The sequence below is a fragment of the Macrotis lagotis genome, chromosome X, assembly GCF_037893015.1.
Source record: "Macrotis lagotis isolate mMagLag1 chromosome X, bilby.v1.9.chrom.fasta, whole genome shotgun sequence".
NCBI classification, from domain to species: domain Eukaryota; kingdom Metazoa; phylum Chordata; class Mammalia; order Peramelemorphia; family Peramelidae; genus Macrotis; species Macrotis lagotis.
Window position 1 is genome coordinate 48,443,237 of NC_133666.1, and position 26,022 is coordinate 48,469,258.

At 40.3% G+C, this 26,022-nt stretch overlaps 1 long non-coding RNA gene across 1 annotated transcript in view; it reads right to left on the reverse strand.

Moving 5' to 3' along the window:
- Positions 1 to 831: 831 nt before the first annotated feature.
- Positions 832 to 26,022, reverse strand: part of LOC141497976 (uncharacterized) — a 52,071-nt gene continuing 26,880 nt past the window's right edge. Inside the window, exons 2-5 of the long non-coding RNA XR_012471501.1 lie at positions 18,910 to 18,986; positions 14,381 to 14,540; positions 11,155 to 11,281; positions 832 to 5,963 (exon numbers count right to left, since the gene is read on the reverse strand). This is a non-coding gene — a long non-coding RNA (uncharacterized LOC141497976). The remainder of the gene's footprint in view (positions 5,964 to 11,154; positions 11,282 to 14,380; positions 14,541 to 18,909; positions 18,987 to 26,022) is intronic.

Sequence of the window (26,022 nt, forward strand, 5' to 3'; positions counted from 1 at the left end):
TTATTTTTTAATAGTATTCAGTTTCCTAATGTTGAAACATCTTTAAACGCTTGGTTTAAAAAAACCTAATTGTAGTGAATCTTTTCACATGTTCATTAATCCTCTTTTCCTATTTTATTAGTTTGTTTTCAGAAATGATTATTACTCTTGAGATTCTTTACCTTTTTGTTCTTCCTTGTGAATTTCCTTAATATTTTTCTATCTCTAAAAAATATTTGCTATTTTGGCACAGCATTGAACAAGTAAGTTGATTTAGGTAGGATTATTACTTAAATTACATCAACTCAACCTACCTATGAGCAATTAATGTTTTACCAATTATTTAGCCATGGTTTTATTTCTATGTACAAAGAGCATTTTCATATAGTCTCTGGGTGACTCAAATAGTTCATACCTTTTTTAGTTATTTTGGATGGAATTTCCTTTTCTAGCTCTTTCTGCTGGGTTTTATTGGTTATATATAGAAATATTTTTTGTAGATTTTTCAACCTTCAACTTGACTGGTTCTCTAAGTACCACACTATATCATCTGCAAAAAGGAAAATTTTTTTCCTATGCTTATTCCCTCAATTTCTTTTACTTGTTTTATTGCAATAGTTAGCATTTCTATAAATATGCTATATATTGGGGGTGATAACAGTCATCTTTGTCTTAGCCCTAATCTTACTGAAAAGGTCTCTATTAAAAATAATGCTTGCTCTTGGATTTAGCTGTAATTTACAACATTAAGGAAAGGTTCATTAATTCCTATATTTTCTACTGGGTTTTTTTTTTCCATACAAGAGGTATTGAATTTTGTCAAAAGCCTTTTCAGGATCCAGTGATAAAAATCATAAAGGTTTTATTACTAATACTATTAACATAGCTTTATTATGTTTATAGTCTTCCTTTTGTTGAACAGTCTTGATATAATCCAATTTGGTCACAGTGTATAATCTAATAGGTTGTTGTATCCTACTTATCAACAGCTTATTTTAAATGTTTGCATTAATACTCATGAGGAACAGTGGGCAAGGGTTTTCTGTCTCTGCTGTGCCTCTCCTTGGCTTAGGTATATTAACATAGAAAAGGTTTAGAAGGGTGCCTTTTCCTATTAAAAAACAGTTTATGTTGTATTGTAGCTATCTGTTTTTGAATATTTGCTAGAAAATTCACTTGCAAATCTATCTGGTCCTGGAAGATTTTTCTTTAGCTTACTTATGACTTGTTCAATTTCTTTTTTCTGACACTGGGTTAAGTACACTACTTTTTCTTTTGATAATCTGGGTAGCTTCTATTTTTTATAGTATCAATTTCTTCTGTTAACAGTTTTATTAGCATATAATTGAGCAAAATAATTGCTGATAATTTCCTTTTCGATTGTGGTAACTGCATTTTTTATGCAATTTGATTTTATTCATTCTTTTTAAAAATCAGGTGAGTTCTTGTACTAGCTTTTTTAAAATAACTAGTTTTAGCAATTCAATGGTTGTTTCACTTTCAATTTTAATCTCTTCCTTAATTTTTCAGAATTTCTCTTTTATTATTTAGTTGGGGGTTTCTGATTTGCTATTATTCAAGTTTTTTAAATGGCATACCCATTCATTGCTTTATTCTTTCTTGTTTTAATGAAACAACACTGTTCAACCATGGACTTGGTAGGGATGCATCACTCATTCCCTTCTGCTTCTACCCCACCTTTTTCCTTTTCTAGTGGCCCACAGGTCACAAGAGGTCTTCAAAGCCCATTCATGGAGGCTTTTTCATGTAACCAGAAAATGAAGAAAGGGATGAGCAGGGATGAGCACATGTGCCAATGTTGCAACATCACAGACTAGCTTGAAACTTAACTAACAGGTCTTGACTTTTTCATGTCACTAACACTGTGTGGTCTCACAGACTGCCAGAGTTTGTTTTGTTTTTTACAAAAGATATTCATATAGGAATTAGGATCTTTATTTCAAAACATTATATGACTCATAATTGCAAGACAACTTTATTGTATACAACATTGTTATTTTGTCACAGAACTTTGAGAATAGATTTCAAGATTTTAGAAAACACCAACTGCCAGGGAGGCTAGGTGGCACAGTGGATAGAGCACTGGCCCTGGAGTCAGGAGGATCTGAGTTCAAATCCGGCGTCTGACACTTAATAATTACCTAGCTGTGTGACCTTGGGCAAGTCACTTAATCTCATTGTCTTGCAAAAAAACAGGCATTTTCTATATTATAAGCAAACTAGGAGAGCAAGGAATAGCTTATTTGTCAGATCTATGGAAAGGGAAGCAATTTATAGCCAAGGAAGAGATGGAGAACATCATTAAAAACAAACTAAATAATTTCAATTAAATTAAAAGGATTTTGCACAGACAAAACCACCATAACAAAGATCAAAAGAAATGTAGTAAATTGGGAAACAATTGTTACAACTAGTATTTCTGACAAAGGACTCATTTCTAAAAAATACAGAGAACTGAGTCAAATTTAAAAAAAAAAAAAACAAGCCATTCTCCAGTTGACAAATGGTCAAAGGATATGCAGAGGAAATTTACATATGAGGAAATCAAAGATCCATAGTCATATGAAAAATTGCTCTAAATCACTACTGATTAGAGAAATGCAAATTAAAGCATCTCTGAGGTAACACCTCACACCTCTCAGACTGGCCAATATGACCAGAAAGGACCATGATCAATGTTGGAAGGAATGTGGGAAATCTGGGACACTATTACACTGTTGATGGAGCTGTGAACTCATCCAACCTTTCTGGAGAGCAATTTGAAATTATGCCCAAAGGGCAACAAAAATGTGTATACCCTTTGATCCAGCAATACCACTACTGGGTCTATATACTGAAGAGATTATGAAAAAGGGCAAAAACATCACTTGTGCAAAAATATTCATAGCAGCCCTGTTTGTGGTGGCAAATTGGAAATTGAGTGAATGTCCATCAATTGGGGAATGGCTGAACAAATTGTGGTTTATGTACGTTATTGAACACTATTGTTCTATTAGAAACCAGGATGGATGGGAATTCAGAGAAGCCTGGAACATTTACACGAACTGATGCTGAGATGAGCAGAACCAGAACACTGTACCCTAACAAACAGTAGCATGCGGTTGATGATCAGTTTTAATTGACTTGCTCATTTCATAAGTGGAACAATTAGGGACAATTTTAGGGTATCTGTGATGGAAAATACCATCTGTAGCCAAAGAAGGAATTGTGAAGTTTAAAGAAAGAGCAAAGACTATATTTAATTTTTTAAAAAAGAAAGGTATATTATTATGTAATTATACTATTTCATATTTTATGTTCCTTTAGAATATGATTTTTTCTTTCAACACATTCAATTTTGATCAATGTATGGCATGGAAACAATGTAAAGACTATCAGACTGCATTCTGTTTGGGGGAGTGAGATTAGGGGGAAAAATGTAAAATTGTAAAATTCAATAAAAATAAAAATAAAAATAATAAAGTTTGATGTCAGATAAAAAAATGGCATGTTCTTATTCTTGTTTAAAAAGTAAATGTTTTCATTGCAATACTCATTGTTTTATTATATTATTACACTATTATACTCACTGGTAATATAGGTTATATTCATAAGTATTAAATTTTATCTATGGCTCTCGACAAACTTTAGTTGGACCACGTGGCACTGAAGAGCTAAAAAGCTGGACACCCATGTTTTATAGTTAACTCATGGTCTGCTACTTTATTCCACCAAAAAAACTATTCATCTCTAGGAAGATAGTCTATACCTTTACTACCCTTGAGGCTTTACATTCTCCTGAAATATTTAGCTCTTAGTTCTTTGTTCTTTTGATGAATTCTGTTTTTCCTTTTATCCTGCCATAACAATTTTTTTCTTTTCCATATAAACAATAAACTATGAACTTAAATCATGATTTAGTCTTTTCTTGGTAGGGGCATTTGCTTACCTTTTCTGTACTTTGGTTCTGGTTTAGGGTGTCTACATATCAAGTTGGTTCACCTCTGGCTTGTTTTGGGGTTTTTTTTTAAAGAAATGACTGGAATACCTCTTTTTGATTTGAATGTCTACCTTTTCTCAATAAGGTTAAAGGTTTTAAGGTTGTGTAATTTTCAAGTGTACCACGAGTTTAATTGCCTTATGAAATGTGTTAGTCCTCTGCCTTCTGATTCTTGTAAATTCTGAATATTCATATTATTCAACTTGTCTTTCCTTCATATTTGAAGGTCTTTCTCCTCTCTCTCCTTGCAAAATTTGATGTTGAAATTATTAAATTTAACCAGTTTGTCCTACAGTGTGAAGCATGGGTTTTCTGGTTTTGGTTTTTCCACTTTCTGGCAGCAATCTGTGGATTCTTTGAATTGATCCTTTGCTGTCTATATTCAGACATTCTAGACAATATTCTTACATTATTTCTTGCATTATGGTACTCAGGATTTTTGATTTATCATGTTATTTGGAGAGAACTTTAATCCTTAAGTTTTCTCTGCATAGCCTGCCTTCAGGGTCAGTCACTTTGGCTTATATGGAATTTATGTGTTCTTTTTAAATTAATAGCCTTTGCTTCTCTTCTGCCAAATTTTCCTCCACTTCCATAATTTTGTGTTCCAAATCTGTTAAATCTCCCTTTTACTTCTTTAAGAAAATTCTTCAGAATAGATTCGATTTTTCCTAGTCTGCAAATTTATCTGATAAATGCTCTGCTGGGGAGTTTGAGTTTGAGTCAAATTCCTTCCTCATTCTTTCCTTTTTTAAATTTTATTTCTCTGAGTCTTTCTGAGATTTCAGATTGTTGCTCCAAAACGTCTGGAGTCTTAATGTGGGCCCAGAATCTTGGTTTGTCTATATTTTGATGTGGTTCAATAGAATTCGTTTCTATTACAATTCCACGTGTTCCACTATATACATTTTAAACCATAGAGGGCAGGGGTTTTAGGAGTTTCACCACCATGCCAAAGAGGGTCAGGGCACAAAAAAAAAGTTAAAACCTCTGGCCTAAAGAAGTCTTGTCTTTCATCAGACACGCCTGGTTCACTCAAGTTTGTATTATATTTGCTAACATTGGTTTCTCTTTGCAGTTTTGCTGGAAACTCCTCCTGATGGTCGGGACATTCCCGGAGATGTTTTCTCTTTTGGGGGCCCTGGGCTTCTCTAGAACTCGGGCATTTCAGCGCCATTGCTCGCATTTCCCATCATTCCACTCGTCCTCTGGCCTCTCCTTCCAAACCTCCGAGCCCGTGCCCGCTTCGGCTCCAGCGCGGCCTCAGCCACGACCTGTAAGGATAGCTGGGGAGGCGAAAGGTTAGGCCGGCTCCCAACCAGCTTTCCTTCTCATGTGAAGGGAACCCGCGAGGCCTGGCGAAGCCGTGCTGCTCTTTGCCGATATCCCTCTCGTCCTCCTCCTGCTTTCACTTGAGCGACCAGAAGTGACATCACTTCCTGTTTGGGCGCCGGGTCCGTTCAGGCTCGGGAACGCTGGGTATCCTTGCACGGAGGAACTTCCGAATCTGCTTTGGGCCAGTTCGGCTTCCGGTTCATTACCCAGAAGCCTGAGAGGCCTTGCGCAAGCGCACTGTCAGCTCTCCGATTTCCGCTTCTGCTCGCCTCCGGTATTTTTTTATGCGGCGGAGCCGATTGCAGCCCCAGGGGACCGTGCTGACGTTGAGACTCAGAAACCCCCTCATCTCGGGGGCCCCAGCTGTAGCCCGTGCCCGCCGAGCGAACCCGATAAGGACTAAAATCCTCCGAGTTCGCTGCAAGCATTCTACTTCCGGTGCGCGGTTCCTAGGGCATCCGAGGAGGAAGTTGGCGGAGAGAGCGCCTTTACCGGCTTGTTCGTTTGGAAATCTGTGGGTGAACCCCAGCAAAGCCTTCTCCGGCTCCGGCCTCCTCCCCGGCGGCTTCTTCTGTGGCTCCTGCTTTGGATTGAGCTGGCGTGCTTAAGCCCCGAGCTTCACCCTATCGGACGTTCTCTTCCGCGGCTCCTTGGAAAATAGAGGAAACCAAATAAGAACTGGCGTCTCGGTGTTAATCTGTTAACATCATCCCACCTGCTCCCAAGCAGCATTTGGGGGGATTTGTTTTGCAAGGCAGTGGGGTTAAGTGGCGTGCCCAAGGCCGCACAGCTAGGGAATTTTAAGTGTCTGAGGTCGGATCTGAACTCAGGTACTACTCCTGACTCCAGGGCCTGTGCTCTAGCCACTGTGCAACCTAGCCGCCCCTGCAAGCAACATTCTTATACATAAGCATCCTTGTGCATTCTTTGAGCCTCCAATTTTCCACACTACAGCGTTTTGAAAAATTAATCATATATTATTTATTTTTCCAACTGCATGCAAAGAGTTTCAATGATCATTTTTGGTAAAGTTTTGAGTTTCACATTTTTCTCCTTCCCTCCCCCTTCCCCCTGACAGAAAGCAATCTAAATAGGTTATACACGTATAAGGATGTTAAACATATGTCCATATTCATCATGTTGTGAAGGAACAATACAGCTTTTTTAAGTCCCCTTCTTTCTGTATTGAGCTTTCCTCACCCAACTCAATTCTCCCTGAAGTTAAATGCATCTGATGTGATTTTTTTATAATCCATTTATTAGTGCTCTCTCATTAGATATTACTTTGTCACATAACAGGAAGTAAGGAGTAGGAAAGAGACCTGAGAGTCAGAATGACTCGGATTGAAGTCCCCTGTAATATGTACCAACTGTGTAACTATAGGGCAATCATTTGAATTTTCAGTGCCCTGGGCAATGCTCTAAATTAGGCTATTGGTATAGTTTAAATATATTTTCTATATAATTATATATACACATATGTATACAAACACATGTATGTGTATGTTGTCAACTTCAAGAGAATGTAAGCTCCTGGAGGATGAGGACTTTCATTTTGTTCTTTGTATCACATTTTGAGAGCCTAGCACCCAGGTACATACAGAATAGGTGCCTAATAAATTCTTAATGACAAGAGCTGCTTAGAAGAGCAAGTTTCCTCATAAAGTCCCTTCTATGAATTTATTTTATATTTATTTACTTGCATGCATGTCATCTTTCCAGTACAATAAACATTTCTTGAGAGCTGGGACTGCTTCATTTTTGTGTTTGGACCTCCAGCACCTAGTATATAGGGCCTTGCACTTGCCTTAAATGTTTGTTGGATTAAATTGAATTTTAAAAACTATGCCATGCTTTTTGTATGCCTCCTTTCTTATTTACTCTTAATTCTATCTCCAGTATACCTTTTAAAAATTATTTATTTAATATTAACTAATATATAATATAATTAATAATAAAATATTTTAAAATAATAGTAAATTTAATTCAATATTGTCTTAAAATATTTTTAAAATTTCTTTTATTTCTCTACTTCCTATCTGCCCCTCAGTATCGTTTTAAGATAAAAGTTGGTCAGTCAGTATCTTTAGATAATTCTCCCTTTCCTCTTCATCAGAATTTTTTTCTTTGTGTCTTCAGAATTTTATACTTGAGAGATTCCCATTATTCCTGAGCCAACACTGCCTGTAGAATTTTAAGCCATGAAATCCTTCCTTTTCCCCAAATCCTGGTCAAGCCTTTCCTCTCTATCAAACTAAAACTCAGTAGTCACATCTCTTCTTCCCATCCCTGAAAGTTTCCATTACTTTTCCCCTGACAACTGGTTCCTTCTTGTTTGTGAACATCAAATAGAGAATAGCTGAACTTAGTTCATCTACTTTTCAAAGGATGAAATTACTAAGACAAGAAATTATTAGCTGATCTGCTTTTGTCAAAGCAAGAAAGCTCTAGCAGATGGACAAATAATTGAAGCTCTTCATCACTACCATCATGCTTCTGTGCCAGGCTTCTGAAATCCTCATCTATTTCTTCTTTCTGTCGAGGTAGTGTGCAATCTGTTCTGATAAAAAGATTGCCTCTGTTGTATCCAATACTTGATCCAAATGCTCTCCAGCATGCTTCCCTTTTTCTAATGGATAGATTTTCTCATATGACTATATATTCTCAGTAACCCCTCTAACAATACATCTAAATGATATCTGATAGCAAATTTACCTTCCTACATCAGGATCTCTAGCTTATTTTATTTATTACACACACTCTCCACAGCTATCCATAGATACCTGGGGCCATAAGTTTTTGCAAAGTAATATGGAAGAGTGGCTCAAGTGCTGCAAAGATCAGAGTTGAAATTCCAGCTCTGACACTCACTAACCAGGTGACCCTTCTGTGCTTCAGTTTACTCAAAAGTCAAATTGTAATTTATTATTATTATTATTATTATTATTATTACTATTATTATTATATACCAGCAGTCCCAATGACACAGGGTTGCAGTGAGGTTCAAATAAGATGTCTATCAATTGTCTGACAAGCCTAAAAGCTGCCAATAAGCATTAAGCACTTGTTTCAATCACTCTTTATACACAGCCTCAGGGAGCTCACCTTTTTAAAAAATTTTTTGCAAGGCAATGTGGTTAAGTGACTTGCCCAAGGTCACACAGCTAGGTAATTATTAAGTATCTGAGGCCATATTTGAACTCAGCTCCTATCTCCAGGGCTAGTGCTCTATCTACTGTGCCACCTGGCTGTCCTGGGAGTTCACATTCTAATGGGATAATAAAACATGCAAATAATTATGTACATACAAGATACATGCAGAGTAGATGGAAAATAATCTCAGAGGGAAGGCAGTAATAGCACTATATGAATGTCAGTTACTTTTATTTTTACTGGCTCCCATGGATTTTGTCTCATGAATTTGGGTGTCTCTACTGTTTATTCTATCTAGTATTTCTAGTTCAGTAGAATATATAGGCAGTTTTCTCTTTTTCCTTTCCTCTTCATTCCAAAGGCCTTTAAAAAATGGAATTCCTCAGATAGAGATGTGATGATAATAATAGCTCACATTTATGTACCACTTTAAGATTTGCAAAGCTCTCGACATGCATGATCTCATCTCATCCTCCCAAGAACTCTGTGGGGTAGATGCTATGCCTGTATTATTATTAACTTCATTGTACAGATAAGAAAATTGACTTTCAGTAAAGCTAAGTTGACTGTTCAGTCACCCAGCTATTGGGATTGGAATTTAGGTTTTCCTGCCTTTGAGTCCACAGCTCTCTACTGTACAGACCTCACTGTTTCTATGACAATTGTACAATTCAATTTGTAAGAACCCAGGTAAATTCCTTTTTATCAGCCATTTTAGGTGCACACCAACCTTGGCAAGAAGCCAATTCAAAAATCTAAATTACATTCTCAGACACCATCTTCTTAACCAGCTAATCATTTCCCCAATCTGTCTTTCTTTTCTGGAGCCTTTGCTTTCAATCAGCAACTTTGATGATAACACCACCTGTGCCCCTAAGGTCCTCAGTCTCTTGTCCTGGACCTTAGAGTCCTTAGCAGTGTTTGCTAGATTCTTTCTGGCAGTATAATTTAAACCCATGCAAATTACCAGACATGAGTAGTCGTTGTGGATGTCCACTGTCTACACTTTAATATGCAGTTAGATGCAGGTCTCTTAAACTATAGCCTGTGAACTTGTTTTCCAAATATTTCCAAACAATTTATTTTCTTTTTTAATTCTATGTACTTTATTTTAGGCATTTAAAAACATCATTCTGAGAAGGAATTCATAAGACTCTAGAGTGGTCCAAGGCAACTAAGACCAAAAAGGCTAAGAAGCCCTAAGTTCACTAGGTAATCTATGGAGTTTGGACATAGCCATGAATAGGTATATGTATATATCTCAGATGGCCTGAACAAATGAACAAAGAGTTGGGTCCAGAATTAAACTGAAGGAAGATGGTAGACTAGATCACTTTTGAGAAATTACAGATCTCCTTTAAAGACCTTAAGCTTCCTGCAGAAACAAAGACTCATCATTGTAACACGAATGTTTTACCAGTGTTGTTACATGACCATGAACTCACAGAACACTATGCTATTTGAAAGACTGAAAACTAGGCATCCTGCAGAGGTCAATCAAACAGAGTATAGTGGGTGTCAGTGTGCTGCAATATGTAACTAATGAGGAACCTTACAGATTCTTCTGAATTTGAATAAAGGATGTCATCAAAGAAATGTGAGCTCAAAAAAGAAAATGAGCTAGTCACAGGATGAGAGTAACAGATAATCAGTGGATAGGTCAGATGCTCCAATGGTATTTTTGCAATGTCAGGAGAAAGAATGAAAGGTCTCAATAGTATTAGGTGAACCAGAAGACATGGATAATATCTGACAGGATGGGCAGACATAGGTAGATTTGGGCTTTCCAAACTGGAGGGAGCATATATATACATGGAGATAATAGATCCATTTGAATATTTTCATATTCACATGAACCATTATTATCACTGAATTATTTAAAGTGAAATCAAGCTTGTAAACCCTTTTAAATGTATACATTAGGTTAATATATGAGCTAGAGTCTCAGAATTTATCTAATCCAGATTTCTCATTTTACTTATGGGGAAGCAAAAGCCCAGAATAGTTAGATGGCACTGCAGTGGATAGAGCACCAGTCCTGGAGTCAGAAAGATTCATTCATCTCCCTGAGTTCAAATTTGGCCTCAGATACTTACTAGTCATGTGATACTGGATAAGTCACTTAACTCTGCTTCAGTTTCTTCATCTGTAAAATAAGCTGGAGAAGGAAATAGCAAACCACTCCAGTACCTTTCTCAAAAAAAACCCTAAATGGGGTGACAAATATTTGTATACTACTGAAAAACAACTGAACAATAACAAAACCCAGGGGAGATAAAGTAATTTTCCCAAGTTACCCAGCTAGTAAGTGGCAAAGTTGGGATTCGAACTCAGATTTTGTGACTCAAAATCTAAGCCTCTTTCCAGTCCATTCTGCCTCGCTGCCTTTACTATGTCATGTAAATTATCATGCAAATCTTGATATTCACTGCAAAAAAAACCCTTCTGATCCCAAACAATGTGGTAGAGTGTCCCCAGAAAGTAGAGATAACCCATTAGGATTCTGAGAACACCCTTTGAAGGGGGTGGGGCCCGTTTCCCCAGTGCCCCCAGAAACCCTCCTGACCCTGGAGAGGCACAGCAGGTCCCTGCCGCCAGCCCATCTGACAGGTCATCTCTCACCCTGGCAAACACCCTGCAATTTGCAAAATCCTTTTCATGTTGTGCCCAAAGTGCTCATTTATTACCTCTAGAGACATCCCCTGGAAAAATGGGGCCCGTCTGGAGCAAGGCATCTTGGAAGCTCCAAAGAAGAGAAAAGGGGAGAGGGGGGGGAGGAGACAGAGACAGAGAGTCATCAGAAACCTCTTCTACCTGTCAGAATAAGGAATCAAGAATTAAAATAAACAGGATTTCAGGGTCCTAGGAACATGATTTCAGGTTACCAGCTCCACATTTACTTTTTCCAGAGATTATATAGGAAATAGCAAACCTGTGCATGGGGGGATACTGATTTGAATTCTCTCTCCAGCCATGCTATTCTCCCCACTTGTTACCCCTACCCCATTTTACACATTCCTACCACCAAGCCTTTTCTCATCACCACAATGTAACTCCCCCTACCCCCCTCAAAAAATATCTTCCCATACCTAAATTTATTACTTTAAATTCCTAAAGCATATTGTGATACAGTAGAAAAAGTGTTGGGAGATCTGGATTCTAGTCTTGACTATGTCACTCATTTGTTATATAACCCCACATAATGAAATTTGCCTCTCTGGGATTGGCTTTTTTCATCTGGAAAAATGGGGTAGGGGAATGAATTAGATGAGATCATAAAGGCTATATTTTAAAGTCCCATGAAGCCCTAATTTCTACTGTCCAACTTGGAGAAGCTCTAACATTTCGTGTTCTAGGATTCTTACTGGTTCTAACACTCTATATTCTAAAATCCATTCCAATTCTGACATTATGTTCTAAGACTTTTTCTAGTTCTAACATTTTATATTCTATAATCAAAAGTCACTTCCAGAGGTAGTTTATGTTCCAGAGACCTTTTCAGATATGATATTCTATACTGTAGCTTCCAAGGTTCCTTTCACCTCTAATGACTTATATATGACTTCCTGAGGGTCTTTCTGATCTTGACATTCAATATTCTATCCTTAAGGTAAAACAAAAACAGTGAAATCTTCCCAAGAGTCCTCAATCCTACTATGGGGTTGGGAGCACAGCAGCAAACATAATGGATTGGGAGGTCAAAAGTTGGCACTCTGGCACTGGCTCTCACCCTAGTAGTTATCCCTAAGTGGCTGCTTCCTCATGTGTCTTCTTCACTGGGTTACTAGAGGGGAATTGAATAAAACCCTGAATGTAAACGCACTTTGTAAAATGAATGACACAAATACAGAGGATAATGAAGGTGGGGATAGTGATCATGTTCACTAATATTTATCTAGCATCTTGACAATCAATATAATAGAATGGATGGAGTGCTACATTTCAAGGTAGGAAGACCTGGGCTCAGCCATCTCAGCACCCCCATTCCCCCAAATTTTCTAAGATTCTAATCCACACAGGACTTGTCCTCCAATGAAATCACAGATCTGGACCAAAAATGACCAAGCACAAACGTTTACAAAGTGCTTGGCATGCTTTATCTCCTCACAACTTTCCCATGAGGTAAGTGTCACAAATAATGCTAACTCCACTTTAGAGAGAGGAAACTGGGGCACAGAGAGGTTAAGTGACTTGCCCAGGGTCACACGGCCAGAAATTAGTTAAGAGTCACACAACCCAGGTCTTCCTGACTCTGGCTACTATGTGATACATTATGCAATGCAATTTTTACATTTTGGGGAAAACTAGTGGTGGGAGCTGTGGATGCTCATGATGCACTGTTGTTGACCTTACCCGGTCACTTGGTTAAGCACCAAACATTTGCAGAACCATTTTTCAAGAAGGGCCAAATTTAGTACCATTCCTTCCTTGCTCAAAGGCTTAGGCACATGACCATTTTCCTTGAAATCGACATCCACTCACAAGAAGAATGTTGTTTTTAATGATGTCACCTAAATGATATTCCTTCGAGTGAGTGAGACTGGAAGCTGGGCCCAGAAGCCAGCTTCAGTACGTTATTTCACTATTTTAAGTTATCATGGGTACTCAGAGCTGACTTGGAAAAGAAAAATCCCTAGGGATTTGGCTTTTCTCCTCTAGACCTAAATGTGGTCCTAGGTATTACTAAGGAATGGAAGATAGACCAAAGAAATCATTTGATATCTTGATATTGATTAGTTCAAAGTATTTTAAATGAGGTATCACTCATAAGCTAAGCCCTGGAAAACCCACTTCTTCCATGAAGCTTTCTGAAATCAGTCTGAAGACCCTGATGGTTTTCCAGGTTCTCCTTAAACCATAATACATCCCTACCAACTTCAATTATGCCATGATCTCCAACTCCCTCTTCTTCACTGTTTCATTCATATATCAAACATACAGAGAGGTTGATGGGTATGTCTTATAGGTTTATGGGAAGCACTTGTGGTGCACTGGTTGGAAAATCAGGAGTTTGGGTTCAAGACTCAACAACTTCCCATGTGATTGGAACCAGTCACTTCCCATTTCTGATTGATATCTTTACACAATGAGAGGGCTGGGCTAGACGCACCCTGAGTCCCCTTCCACAGCTGTTATTCCATGTTCTAAGGTTTCTCTAAACTCTGACATTCCACATTCTTAAAACCTCTCAACTCTGACATTCCACATTCTTAAAATTTCCTTCCCAGCTCCAATATTTCATGTTCTAAGAAACCCCCCCCAGCTCTGACATTCCATGTTCAGATTTATTATAATAATAGCTCTTAGTTACAAGATACTTTATCCATATGATCTCATTCAAGCCTTATAATAATAACTCCTTGAAGTGAAGTACAAGTATTTTTATCTCCATTTTAGAGAGGAGACAAGGAGACCCAGAAAGGGTAAGGGAGTTATCCAGGGTCCCAGGTAGTAAGTGAAAGATCCAATACCAGAACACAATTCTTCCTAAAATCTATGATTCTTTCAACAAGTATTTAAGTACTGCCAAAGTACCAAACACTGTGTTAGACACTAGGGACTCAAAAGCATAAAATAGTCCTTGTGCTCAAACAGCTTACATTCTATCAGTGAACAAGGATGGAACATGGGAGCCAGTGCCAGATAACTAGTAGGGTGGGAGCCAGTCACTACTACCAAGCAGTTAACCCGGTGATAGAGGCCAGAGAAAATACTGTTTCCCCTAGAAAAATGAAGAACATCAAGTGATTACTTGGTCATAGTATCCTATAAGATGCCCCATTTTCTTTGCCTGCCTACCAATGGGGTTTAGCTCCAGAGGACAAAATTAAAAGCAAATTTTAGTGTGATGTAAGAAAAAGACTCCCTAATGACTCAAGTCTCCACAAACTGTCTCAAGAAACAGTGAGTTACCTGGATATCCATCAGTCTGGGATGTTGGGCGTACAGGAGATTCTTGTTTCAGGCATGAGTTGGTGAGGTTGGTCAAGTGTGCCTCCTCCATTTCTGAGGCCCTTTCAGAGTCCCTTTCATGTCTTTCAGGAGCTTCCACTACCACAGATTGTTGGGCTTCCTGGGAAGGAGAAAATCATTAGGATAGGAAGCCTATGAACCTGCTGAAGAAGATCCACCTGAGGCCCTTGAACTTGCTGCCCATAGCAGCTTCCCAGGGATTCAGCTCTTTATTGGGGCCTGCTCCAAAAGTCCTCCTTGACTGGAACCGAAACTCATCTGAGCTCTAGCCATGGACTCAAGCCCTAGCCTTGACCTTCAAGGACCTTGAGCTTGGCCCAGAATCAAAGCTCTAGGAATTCCCATGCCTATTATTGAGCCCTTTGAAAGAATACTCTTATGATCACTGGTAAGGGCACCCTGGAAATCAGCCAGCCCTTCTTCCCAAAGGACAGAGCTCTATTGCCTCTCCTTTCCAGCTCCCTCAAAGAGCTGCAGCCAACAAAATGATGGGATGGAGAAGGATCCCTGGGTGTCTTTGAGTCACACCTTCTGCTGAAGAGTGACAGAAAAAATCCTAGGAGTGGAAAGCATTCATCTTTCACTGAACTCTGTGGGGATGCTAGGGCTCCTGGGTTTCATCTCCCTCATGAAGCAGGAGGTGAAAATACATTTAGAAGGAGCGTTAATTACCTTCCTCAAAGTGAGGAGCTGGCTAGAGGAAAGTTGATCTGCAGGAAAGCAACTGGTGGGGGGTGGGGGGAAGGCAGGAGGAGAAGGGCTTCCCATGTCCCCGGCCAGAGTCTACTCCACCAAATTAAACACTGACGACAATCACCCTGCTCTGAACTCTCTGGAGCAATTAGTGAATGTGTCTCCATTTATCTTTCTCTGACGGTATATGATTTTAAGGAAATTTGAGATGTTTGTTTTAAGAGGGAGAAACTGGACATTTTAGCACCATCTGCTGGTGTTAAAATTAGCTCTGGAAACCAAACACCAGCTACTTATCTCGCTCACATGCTGGGAGTCTTCTGACTCCAATTAGTAAAGGTTAATTGCCTGGCTTTGGTCCCAGACCCTTCAGATGACTCATTGAGGGAGGCGGGTGTCCTCATGGGAAGGCCCCTCAGGAGCCCAAGAGCTATCAGCCTCCCCAACTGAGCCGTAAGCATAGGCAGAGTAGGTGCCCACCTACAAGATATGCTTGGAAGGACTTTGAGAAGGTTCTCTTGACCCCAAATATCTCAGTCACTGCCCATTGGAATACTTGACGTTCCTCTATTAAAAATGTCTTCTTTTCGGTTTTGGGGGATTTTGGGGTCTCTCAGAATCCCCTATGAAAATGGTGATACTCCTTTAAGAGGAAACACTTCAAACCTTTATTAGCTAATACCTCAAGAGGGATTAATAGCATGCCATCTTGGGGTAAGGCTCTGTGGAAATGGAACATGGAATAGGTGTCTGGCAGAGATGTCCCAATAGACAGGAAGAGGGACCTAAAGAGAGCAATCCTTCAAGCTCAAGCAAAGGAAACCTGTAATGAACCAAGACAGAAGTATCAGTTTACTACCCAGTGTGGAATTAGTTATTGGAAGTCTACTTCAGTAGGGTCAGGGGACAAGAAAGAGAATCAGAAGAGGGGATACTTCAGCCCCATTCAAAACAATGCTAGGCCTCTTGGCTCCAAATTTAGACCTCTCTTGGCCTACACTGGTGTAATGGTTTCCAACAGTTCATAGTGTAACTCATGGCATGGAACCAAAGCTGTGGATTTACACAGACAAGATTCAGTCTTGGGGGTTTTCTCACAAATCATTTTCTGACTCAAACCCCCACCCAGGGTTTTCCTTGGGAACTTCAAAATTTGGCTCATGTCTAGGTCTCTATAGAAAAGGTATTAAAAAAAAAAAGGTTGCATGCAAGCATGGAGTACCAATACCTAAACTACAGAACAAGATTGAGCTAATTCAATAGACAATAAAAAGAACACCCAGAGTCCTTAAACAGTAAAACAACAAGAGCAAAACCAAAAACAAACAACTTTTCTCTGTCCATATAGCAATACCATCATGGGCCTATACAGATACATGAGCTCTACCTTCTCAAAAACTTGCACAGGACTGGCCTGTGGTTGCTTTCCCCACCCCACAAAGGGAAAGCTTGTCTATTCAATTAAAGATGACCCCTCTCTTCAGTTGAGCCCCAGCTTTCCAAGAACTTCTCCAGTTGCCTCAAGACTTAAAATACTAAATCAGTTGAGATATACTCTAAAGTAGAAAGAACCTAGTGCTCATGTAGAGTTAACTCCAGTTCCTGACACCTACACAGTCCAAATAGCTCACAGTACCAATGAAAGACAAGGTTCAGATTTATTCCTAAATACTCACTTCCTCACTGCTGTTAGGATCTAGTTCCTCCTTTGTTCAGGAAATTCCCCACTTGGTCCAGGAATGGCTCTGATTCCAAAGGTTCAATCCCAGAATTCCTTCATATATTTAGGAATTCTTCTCTTGCCATGCCATTGCTACTCCACTACTACCAATTCACATTCCTATAGCTCCTGGCTTGGTCAAGGAACTCTATCTTACTAAACCACTGTTATCTCTGGAGCCACATCCCAGGACCTGTGGTTCCTTGATCTGCACGGTATTCTGGAAGGACCATATAGGTTTCCCTCCAGGAAACTCTAATCTATACGTATATGACTTGCTTTTCTGGTCATTTCAACTGTTTCTGCAGCTACCCTTTTCAAAGGTCTAACCCAAGGGTACAATCCATGTAAAGTCAATGGGAATGTTTATCCCTTATATATCAAAGTCAGGAAAGAGAACTCATCTGTAACACTGTTAACCTTGCTAATAATAAAAACTAAAACTTTAATAAGAAGTTAATTGTAGCTGTCATTTCTGTAGGACTTTATAAAGTTTTCAAAGCCTTGTACAATACATTAATCCTTGCAACAAGCCTTATAACAAAGTAATTAGTACAAATATTATTATCTCTATTTTATATACAAGAAAACTGAAGCTCAGAGAGGATAAGGGACTTGCCCAGGGTCATACAGCTAGTAACTATCAGAAGCAGATTTGAACCCAGCCCTTCCTGACTCCAACTTCAATAATCTTTGCATTATCCCATGCTGCCTTTTAATGAGGCAATGCCAAGAAAGCTCTTTCTGAATCCCTGTCTCTTATATTTTTGGGGCACACTAAAGCCTATGACCTCCCAGCCACCATGACTGCAATCCTTATGGTTGCCACCAGGTGGATAGTGGTACCTGACTTTGACTGCTCAGTCTAGTTGTCTAGGCTTTCCCTGGTGGTAAATTGAGGACACAGGCCATGGGCACAATCTGATCAATCACGCTTTTTTTTTTTCCAATAAAAAAAGAACTTTAAAAAAATAGTAAGTAGAAACCCAAGTTTCTTAAAGCTGTATTCAATGTAGATACTGCACATACAGCATGACTTTAAATCCCTGAGCAATTGAAGAGTTTCCTCAGTGGAATCTATTTTCATTCAAAAAAGATTGGCCTAGCCATAGAAATCAGAAAAATAAAGCAGATGAAAAGACATAGACTTCCCAGATTATGATATGTAGTCATTGAGTCCATTCATTCAATATCATTTCTCTACAGAAGAACAAGAACCTGAGCCCAGAATTATATAGAAGGAAGAGAGCAGGCTAGATCCAATCTTAAGAAAATACAATGCTTTCAATGATTCCTGCTGCTCACTTCCACACAGTCCACCCTTAAAAAACACACTCTATCAGCAAAGCTATCCAGCCACAAATTATGGAACACATTCCAGATGAAGCAGGTGAGCTGAAAGGAAAGGGATGGGTGAATGGTGCCCTGAGGGAGCTACAATGCATTACTGCTGATGAACTAGTTCAAAGAAATGGTAGAAAATAATAAAAAGAAGGAAGGAAGGAGGGAGGGAGGGAGGGAGGGAAGGAAGGAAGGAAGGGAAAGAGAAGAAGAGAATGAGGAAGGAAGAGAGGAGAGAGAGGAAAAAGGAAAGAAGGAAAGAGAGAGAGAAAGAAAGAAAGAAAGAAAGAAAGAAAGAAAGAAAGAAAGAAAGAAAGAAAGAAAGGAAGGAAGGAAGGAAGGAAGGAAGGAAGGAAGGAAGGAAGAAAGAAAGAAAGAAAGAAAGAAAGAAAGAAAGAAAGAAAGAAAGAAAGAAAGAAAGATGGCAGAAAAGACATCAGGGATATGTGTGACTAGCAGACCAGGTAGGCAGGGAAATAAAACAAGAGTAAAGAATACAGGACTGGTGACCATGAAATAGTTCAATTCTCAATTACTCAAAGGGATTCTGTGATCTCACTGTTGTAGATGTCCCTTCCAAAGACAATGGCAGCCCATCCACCCTGGACACAAGGTCCCCCCACAACGTACTGGGAACCTTCCTCACATTCTCCTCACATCACAAGGACACAATTGTACCACCTGGGGGTGGTCACTGATTATCCCCTGCTCTTACCATGATCGGCCCATCTTCTTTTTCAGTCCTCCATCAGTAAAGCCTTCCAAGTCTTGGCTGTTTCCTTTCTAGTGAATCTGCAGAGAGGGACAAAGTCAACCAGGAAGTCTACTCATAAAGCCCACCCTCCGGACATGCCCATTCTGTAGTGTATAAGATAAGAATAACCTGAAAGGCCAGGTAAACACACACACACACACACACACACACACACACACACACACACACGCGCGCGCGCGCGCGCGCGCGTGCGGGCGCGCCCGATATCTATAATTTGCAAGATTAAGCATAAAGGAACAAGCCCACTTTTTACCCTCCTCAACCCAGTATGTTGCATAAAATCCCAGAGAAGTGGTAGAAGGTAGATAATACCTCAGAATGGGGGGGGGGGGGCAGCTTTCAGGTATCAGACCACAGAAACTCAGCCAGCCATCCTCCGTGTTGCTCTGCCCAAAGCTTGTTTCAAGGGCCAATAAGGTTTTTCATCGACCAAGCTACTGGAATAAAGTGAGGGGGAGGGGGGTTCGATGTAAAGCTGGTGGATATACATAATAAAAGTAGGAATGTAGGTCCAGGGAAGAGAGAACAATGACCTTGTCTCCAAGGCAGCAGACTCTCCTTTCCGAGGACCATCCTAGTCTGTGGGAGAGTGGATCAGCAAGGGTAGACTCACCCACCCCAGGATCCTCTTTGGCCAAAACAACCTGTGAAAGGAATATCACCCATATCAATGAGATAGTGGGTTTATTGAGTTATTTGTGTATACATTCACACTAGAAATTCCACAAAGTCAGAGAACATTTCTTTTTAACTTTTGTTATCTCTTCCTAGCACCTAACCCAGGGCTGGCAAATATTTAATGTTGAAGAGATGGTCCTTTGAAATGAAGGAATACTCTGAAAGAGGCCTGCCTTGAATGGAAGCCTGGGTAGACCCAGGACCTATCTCAGCACAAACCTAAAAAGATTATGCCTATAAATAATTCTATTCAAGTCTTTAAAAGACAATGTGCACAAGATGTGGGTGGGTAAGATCAGGAAATAAAGAATCTTTACCATAGAGACAAAGTCAATATCCTTGCTGAGAGAAGATATACATAATATATAATGCAAACAGCTTTGATCCCTCAGGTGCTAAAGGAAATTGAGACCTATTGGCAGCTCACTAGGAGCCTCAGAGGCTATAGACAATTTGCAAGTAGTGTGATAGAACCTTTTCAAATGCAAAGACCAGTCTGACTTAGAGGTTTTAATGGGACAGTGGATTTGAAGGAAAACAACACACTAATTGAGAATCCAGTTCCAAGATTATTAAATTAACAACAACAACAAAACCTTTGAGAATTGTTTTTGAATGTCACAAATTGTTGGGATTTTAATTCTCTTCACTGGTATCTAATCCAATGTCTCTTTACACTTGGTAAAGAATCAGTGCATTTGCAGATGGACCATAAGAAGTTCAGTTTGGGAGCTATTATTCCAACTTCAACTGGTCTAACCAGTAGAATTTCAAACAAAATTGACATTATGGAGCCCTAGGGTGGTCAAACTGCTTAAGGTCCTGGTAGAAGGGTCTTTAGAAGATATTTGAATGCTTATGTTACCAGAAAGTCAATCAGGACAAGCTCAAAAGTAGAACTTCCCCAAAGAGGGCTGCTCCTGTTACCTACAGATAAGGTAATTCCTAGGAGTTAAGGGCACAGTCTGTTCCCACTGGGCCTGCCAAGGTGCCCCCAACTTTTCAATTTGAAAAGCTATGTGCTATTCTTCCTTCATGATGCTATCACTATTATAAGATCATTCTGTTGGGTGTGTCATTGGGAAGGCTGATACAGGAAAGAATTGTGCCCCGGTCCTGTCCTTGCCACTGACTTGCTATGTGATCTTGGCAAAATAGACTGAATGGCTAGAAAGATCATTCCAGCAACCATCAGTAACAGGAGTTGGAATGGGACAAGATGGTAACTAGGCTTCCCTGTTCTCCAGATTCAGTCCAGTCCCAGTCCCTTAAACCTTTCCAGTTCTATGGAGTGCATATGGTGGCTCTTTAAACCAGCTTAATCCACAAGAATTTCTGAACCAACTAACACAAAGATATCTTTCCAGGAGTTTTCAATCCTCTTTCAAAACATTAAAAGTAACAAATCCAGAAGTACAGTTACCATTCTTCTCTCCTTGCCTAGAGGGCACAGAATGAACTGCCAGGGTCCTGGGCCACATAGGGAGGTGCTAGCTACTATAAACCAAATCTGGCCCCAGGCTGGCTCCTAGACAACAGAGATAGCAGCATCCTGGGCAGCTCAAAAGCAAGAAAACTTTGCTGTTGGTCCCTCCCAACTCTGTCCCCTGCTGATTCCAGTAATTAGACTTTTGCCTATATTCCAGGGAGTTAGGTGATAATAGTGTCTGGAAGGTTGGACTAGAATCAGAAAGACCTGAATTCAAATCTCACCTCTGATAATTATTAGCTGTGTAATTGTAGGCAAAACACTTTTCTGCTTTTTTGCTTGGGTTCCTTCATCTGCAAAATGGGAATAATAATAGCATCAACAGGATCAAATGAGATCACCCATGTAAACGTTTCACAAAACCTACAGTGAGCTACAATTGTTGGCATGATATTGATGATGATGATGCTTAAGTTAAGTCAATAGACATTTATTCAGATCTATTTATAGGCAGTGACATGTCCATTGATAAGTAAAGAAAGGAGAGTCCTGCCCTCAAGACCCTTATGTTCTTTTGGGGAGGACAAAGCACTCCTTCACTGTTAAGAATAATATGAGATAGAGTGTGAGAGGGCAAAGGAAAGATCCCAACCAAGGACCCTAGGAGCCACTAACTAGCCTCAAATCCCTTTGAGGTAAGAGGGAATCCTCATCAAACTTCTGAGAAGAGGCAACCATGGATGCCAAGCACTGAGGGCAATAGAGGATTACAGGAATATCTCCCAGATCTGGAGCAGAAGGAGGTCACATGTGTGAATGCTCAGAGATAGAATAGAACAAGACAAGCCTGGGAAGGAGCCAGGGACCCAATGGGACTGGAACATGTATCATCCTCAGAAAGGGGAGAAAGACAAGGTGAAAAATAAAGATGGGGGGCAACTAGGTGGCACAGTGTATAGAGTATGGGCCCTAGAGTCAGGAGGACCTGAGTTCAAATTTGACCTCACATGCTTAATAATTGCCTAGCTGTGTGACCATGGGCAAATCACTCAAACCCCATTGCCTTAAATAAAAATTAAAATTAAAATAAAAAAGAAAAGGTTGCGGTTCAGAGAGTCAATGATTCTGAGCTGTAAAGGAATATAGAAGTTATTTATTTCAACCTCTTTATTTTTCAGAAGAGGAAAATGAGGCCCAGATAGGTCACACAAGGTAACTGGCAAAAACCACATTCTCTGACTCCATGTATAGGGCCCTTTATAATCCAACTGAACCCAAATCCCCAGCAATAGGTTGTTTTCTCATACCCCTCTGTCTGAGCCCCTGGCTAGTACCCCAGGTCTTCAGATGTTAAAACTCTGCCGTTCTCTCTTCTCCCTGTTCCTGGTGCCACATGCCATTATGCCAACTGCTTGCCTACCTATACCTGTCTGCAGTATCTCCATCATGTTGCTATGCATGGCCTGCCCCCTGGGCTAGTCACATGCTGCCTAGTACCACCCTGCTGCTGCCTGCCTTCCTGGCATCTGCTACCAAACCTCCCTGGAATCCTACTTAGCAGTCCCAACTTCTTCTGAGGATACCCATGGCTGGAACCTCTGGGTAGTGCAGGTCATGCCTGTTCTCTCTACCTAGGCCTCCCTGTTCTAGCTCACCAAGCCACTCCACACACAGAGTGAGGCCAGCTAGGCCTCTGCAAAAACCAAGCAGGAAATGAGAAGAAAAAGGGTTTGAGAAGAAGCTTCTCTGAGAGATGTCATAAAAAAGATGCTCAAAGAAATCGGAAAACATTGTACATAGTAACAGCAACATTATGTCATGATAAACAACCGTGATCAACTTAGCTCGTCTCGGCCGTACAGTGATCAAAAACAATTCTAAAAGCCTTGGCATGGAAGATTCTATCCACATCCAGTGATAGAACTATGGAGTGCTGAATGCAGACCAAAGCAGACTATTTTCATTGTTAGAAGTTTTACTCATATTGAGCCCAAATCTGCTTCCTTATGTCTACCTAGTTTTGCCTTCTAGACCTACTCAGACTAAGCCAGCGCCCTCTTCCTGGTGGCAGCCTTTGTATCCTCACAGTGACCATGGTTTTCCCTCCCCCACCCCTGCCATGTCCTTAGGAAACTTTTCTTTTCCTCCAAGTAAGCATCCCTAGTACTTTCAGTGATTTCACTTCGGAAGAGAGATAGCACATATATTGTGAACTCTGGAGGTTCAACTGTTAGTTGAAGAGGACCACCCAACTCCTCTCCACATACATCTCTGGGGAGGGGGGTGAGGCAGGGAGACTCCATCTATGAGAGGACCTAGAATGGGCCAAAGGCAGTGTCCAATCAAATAACCAGGTGTGTCATGTAGCTTGCCCCCTCATGCCACATCTGTAGCCCAGATGTCCTGTGTAACCAGAGCACATCCCTATATCGAAAAGAGAACATTATATACTCCCCAAAGTCTGTGGCCAGCTTAGAGCACCAGGGAGCCCATCCACATGGCAAACCAAAGTTTGTTACTGGTGTCACATCAAAGTCAGGGGCTTGCCAAATGACTGCCCTCTGAGGTCATTTAATTATGATTCAATGAACTTAGAAGCAGGGTAAATGGCGTTGTATACTCTAGTGGGTTAAGGTATGAGATGGAGCTGTGGCGAATAAGATTTACGGCCCAAACTCGTGCAACCTTACAGTAATTTCATGACATTTTTACTGCGAGGCGAACAGTGCCAATTCTTGAAATAATTAAAGCTACACCCCAGGCCGGGTGCTGGGCTCCAGGCACTTACGGGAAGCTACAGGACAGGATAAAGAACAGGTTGCTTTCTCTGTAACTAGATTACACCAGAAGGCATTCAGAAGTCTGAAAACGGCGGGCAACTTTTCCCCAGAGTGTGCAAGGGCCCAACCTCAAACTATGGCTGCTTCAGTACCTACCCACTCAGCCCCACCAACATGCCCACTGGTTTCCAAGCAGGGAACCTCCCCTAGCTTGGAAAACACTGACAGCCCCCAACTCAGGCCAAAGAGAGAGAGAGAGAGGTCAGTGCTGTCCATGGTAGTAAAGACAACTCTTCCCACTGATCTTCAGCAAAGTTGAATGGAACCAAGGAGGGGCAGTAGTCCCACGGAGTCTGTTCAGACAGTCAAAAGATAACCAGGTCAAGGGCTCACCATAAACGGTATCCTCACCCTTTGTCCTATAGGGCTTCTAATGCGAATTCTCCTGATTACCACTGTCAGTTGGTTGGGGAAGGAATGCAGATCTTTTTCTTTGCAGTTAATGACATCTGTGAGAGTTTCTGGTTATGCTAGGTGTGAAGAAATCTGGTTTCATTCTGTTTTCCTTTTTTTCATTGTTATTTAACTTATAATTGGTGTGTTAAACAGGGTAACATATGTTGGTTGGGCATTCAAATAGCCTGGCCCCTTTAAAAAGTCAGGTTGCTGAGTCATTCACTCAGAGAAAGCCTGAGGGGGATAATTAGAAACAGTTGGGGTAGACTGGCACCATCACATACCTCCACTACAAAAAGCAAAAGAGGATGAGACAGGGGGTGATTGTTATAGAAGACAAGATAGAACTCTGATTCTTTAAAGAATAAAATTTGAAACTCTCCAATCAGTGATCTGTTTTTTTAACAGAAAAAAATGAAGTTTTCATCTCAACTTCTCTATCAATTTTTCCAGAAGGGACATTTTTTGACAAATTATGTAAGAAAAAAGGCAAGAAGTTTAATTAAACAACAAAACGATTTGTACAACAAAAAGCAATAACTCTAAAATAAAAATTAAAAGGTGATTAGGAAAAATATTTGCAACACATACATCAGATAAAGGTCAAAGAGTCACAGATTTACCAGTGAAAGGAACCCTAGAGTTCATCTAAACTTTCAGAATTTATAAGGAGCTGGTGCATATGTTTAAAACGAATCATATTCCCCAGCGGAGCAATGATCAGAGGAATTTCTGGCCACGTTTTGCCTGTTTTCCCCCTTCTGAGCACAGGTCAAAGACCAAAGACCTGAAAATGGCCTAATCTGGTCCATGAAATGGCAGCAACTGGGGCAGTGACATTGTAACCTGGAGAAGTAAATTGAAACTCTGGCATGGCCCAAGATGGGCATTTCTGTACACTATAATTCCTGAGCCCTTGTCTCCCAGTTAGAAGATAGAGATTTCCTGGGATTCATGATTGTGGAATCTAGCTTTCTAGCCAGAAAGGGGAGATTCTTTGGGCAGCACAATCCTTGGGGTAAACTCCAAAGAGTAAACCTAAAATTGAAGAGTCTGGAGAACTTATCTTCTATCCAAAGAAGGGGAATTTTTTGAACAACATACTTCTTGGAAAACAGGATGCATATCTATACATACATACACACAGCTGGAGGAGTAGTAAAAGACCAAAGCTATGGGAGAGCACAAAGTCTTGGCATTGTTCCCCACTATTACAATGACTTATTCAGTCGAAGCAGTTCTAATGGGATGGGATTGCCTGTCTAGCAGGCCCAAAGTGTGTTTCCTTTATGGGAGGGAAGCCAAATCACAGTGTAACACTAAGAGGATGGATTGGGGGGTAGGGGGATGGAGGGAGAATTATCCAGGACCCTGTAGGTGAGAGGGATTCACCCTGATGACAACTCTAAGTTCAGGGGAGTCTGAGTCTTGGGGTGGCACCAAGCCTGCTGAACTTTTTGGAAACAATCTATGCATTGTTTATGGGCTCCTTTGAGTATTTCACATCTTCGGCACTTCCTTCAGCATGAAATAAAGGTTGTCCTGTATCCAATATATGTATTTGAGTGTTTTTATGGGTACTAGGGAGTCTTTGATCCCCATCTGTGAAAACCTAGACACAAGCAATCGACAAGCCATGTACAGAAAACCCTTCCGAGTAAACCCTTGGTGGAGAAAAATGAGAGAGAGTAGTGTCTTTTAGAAATGACC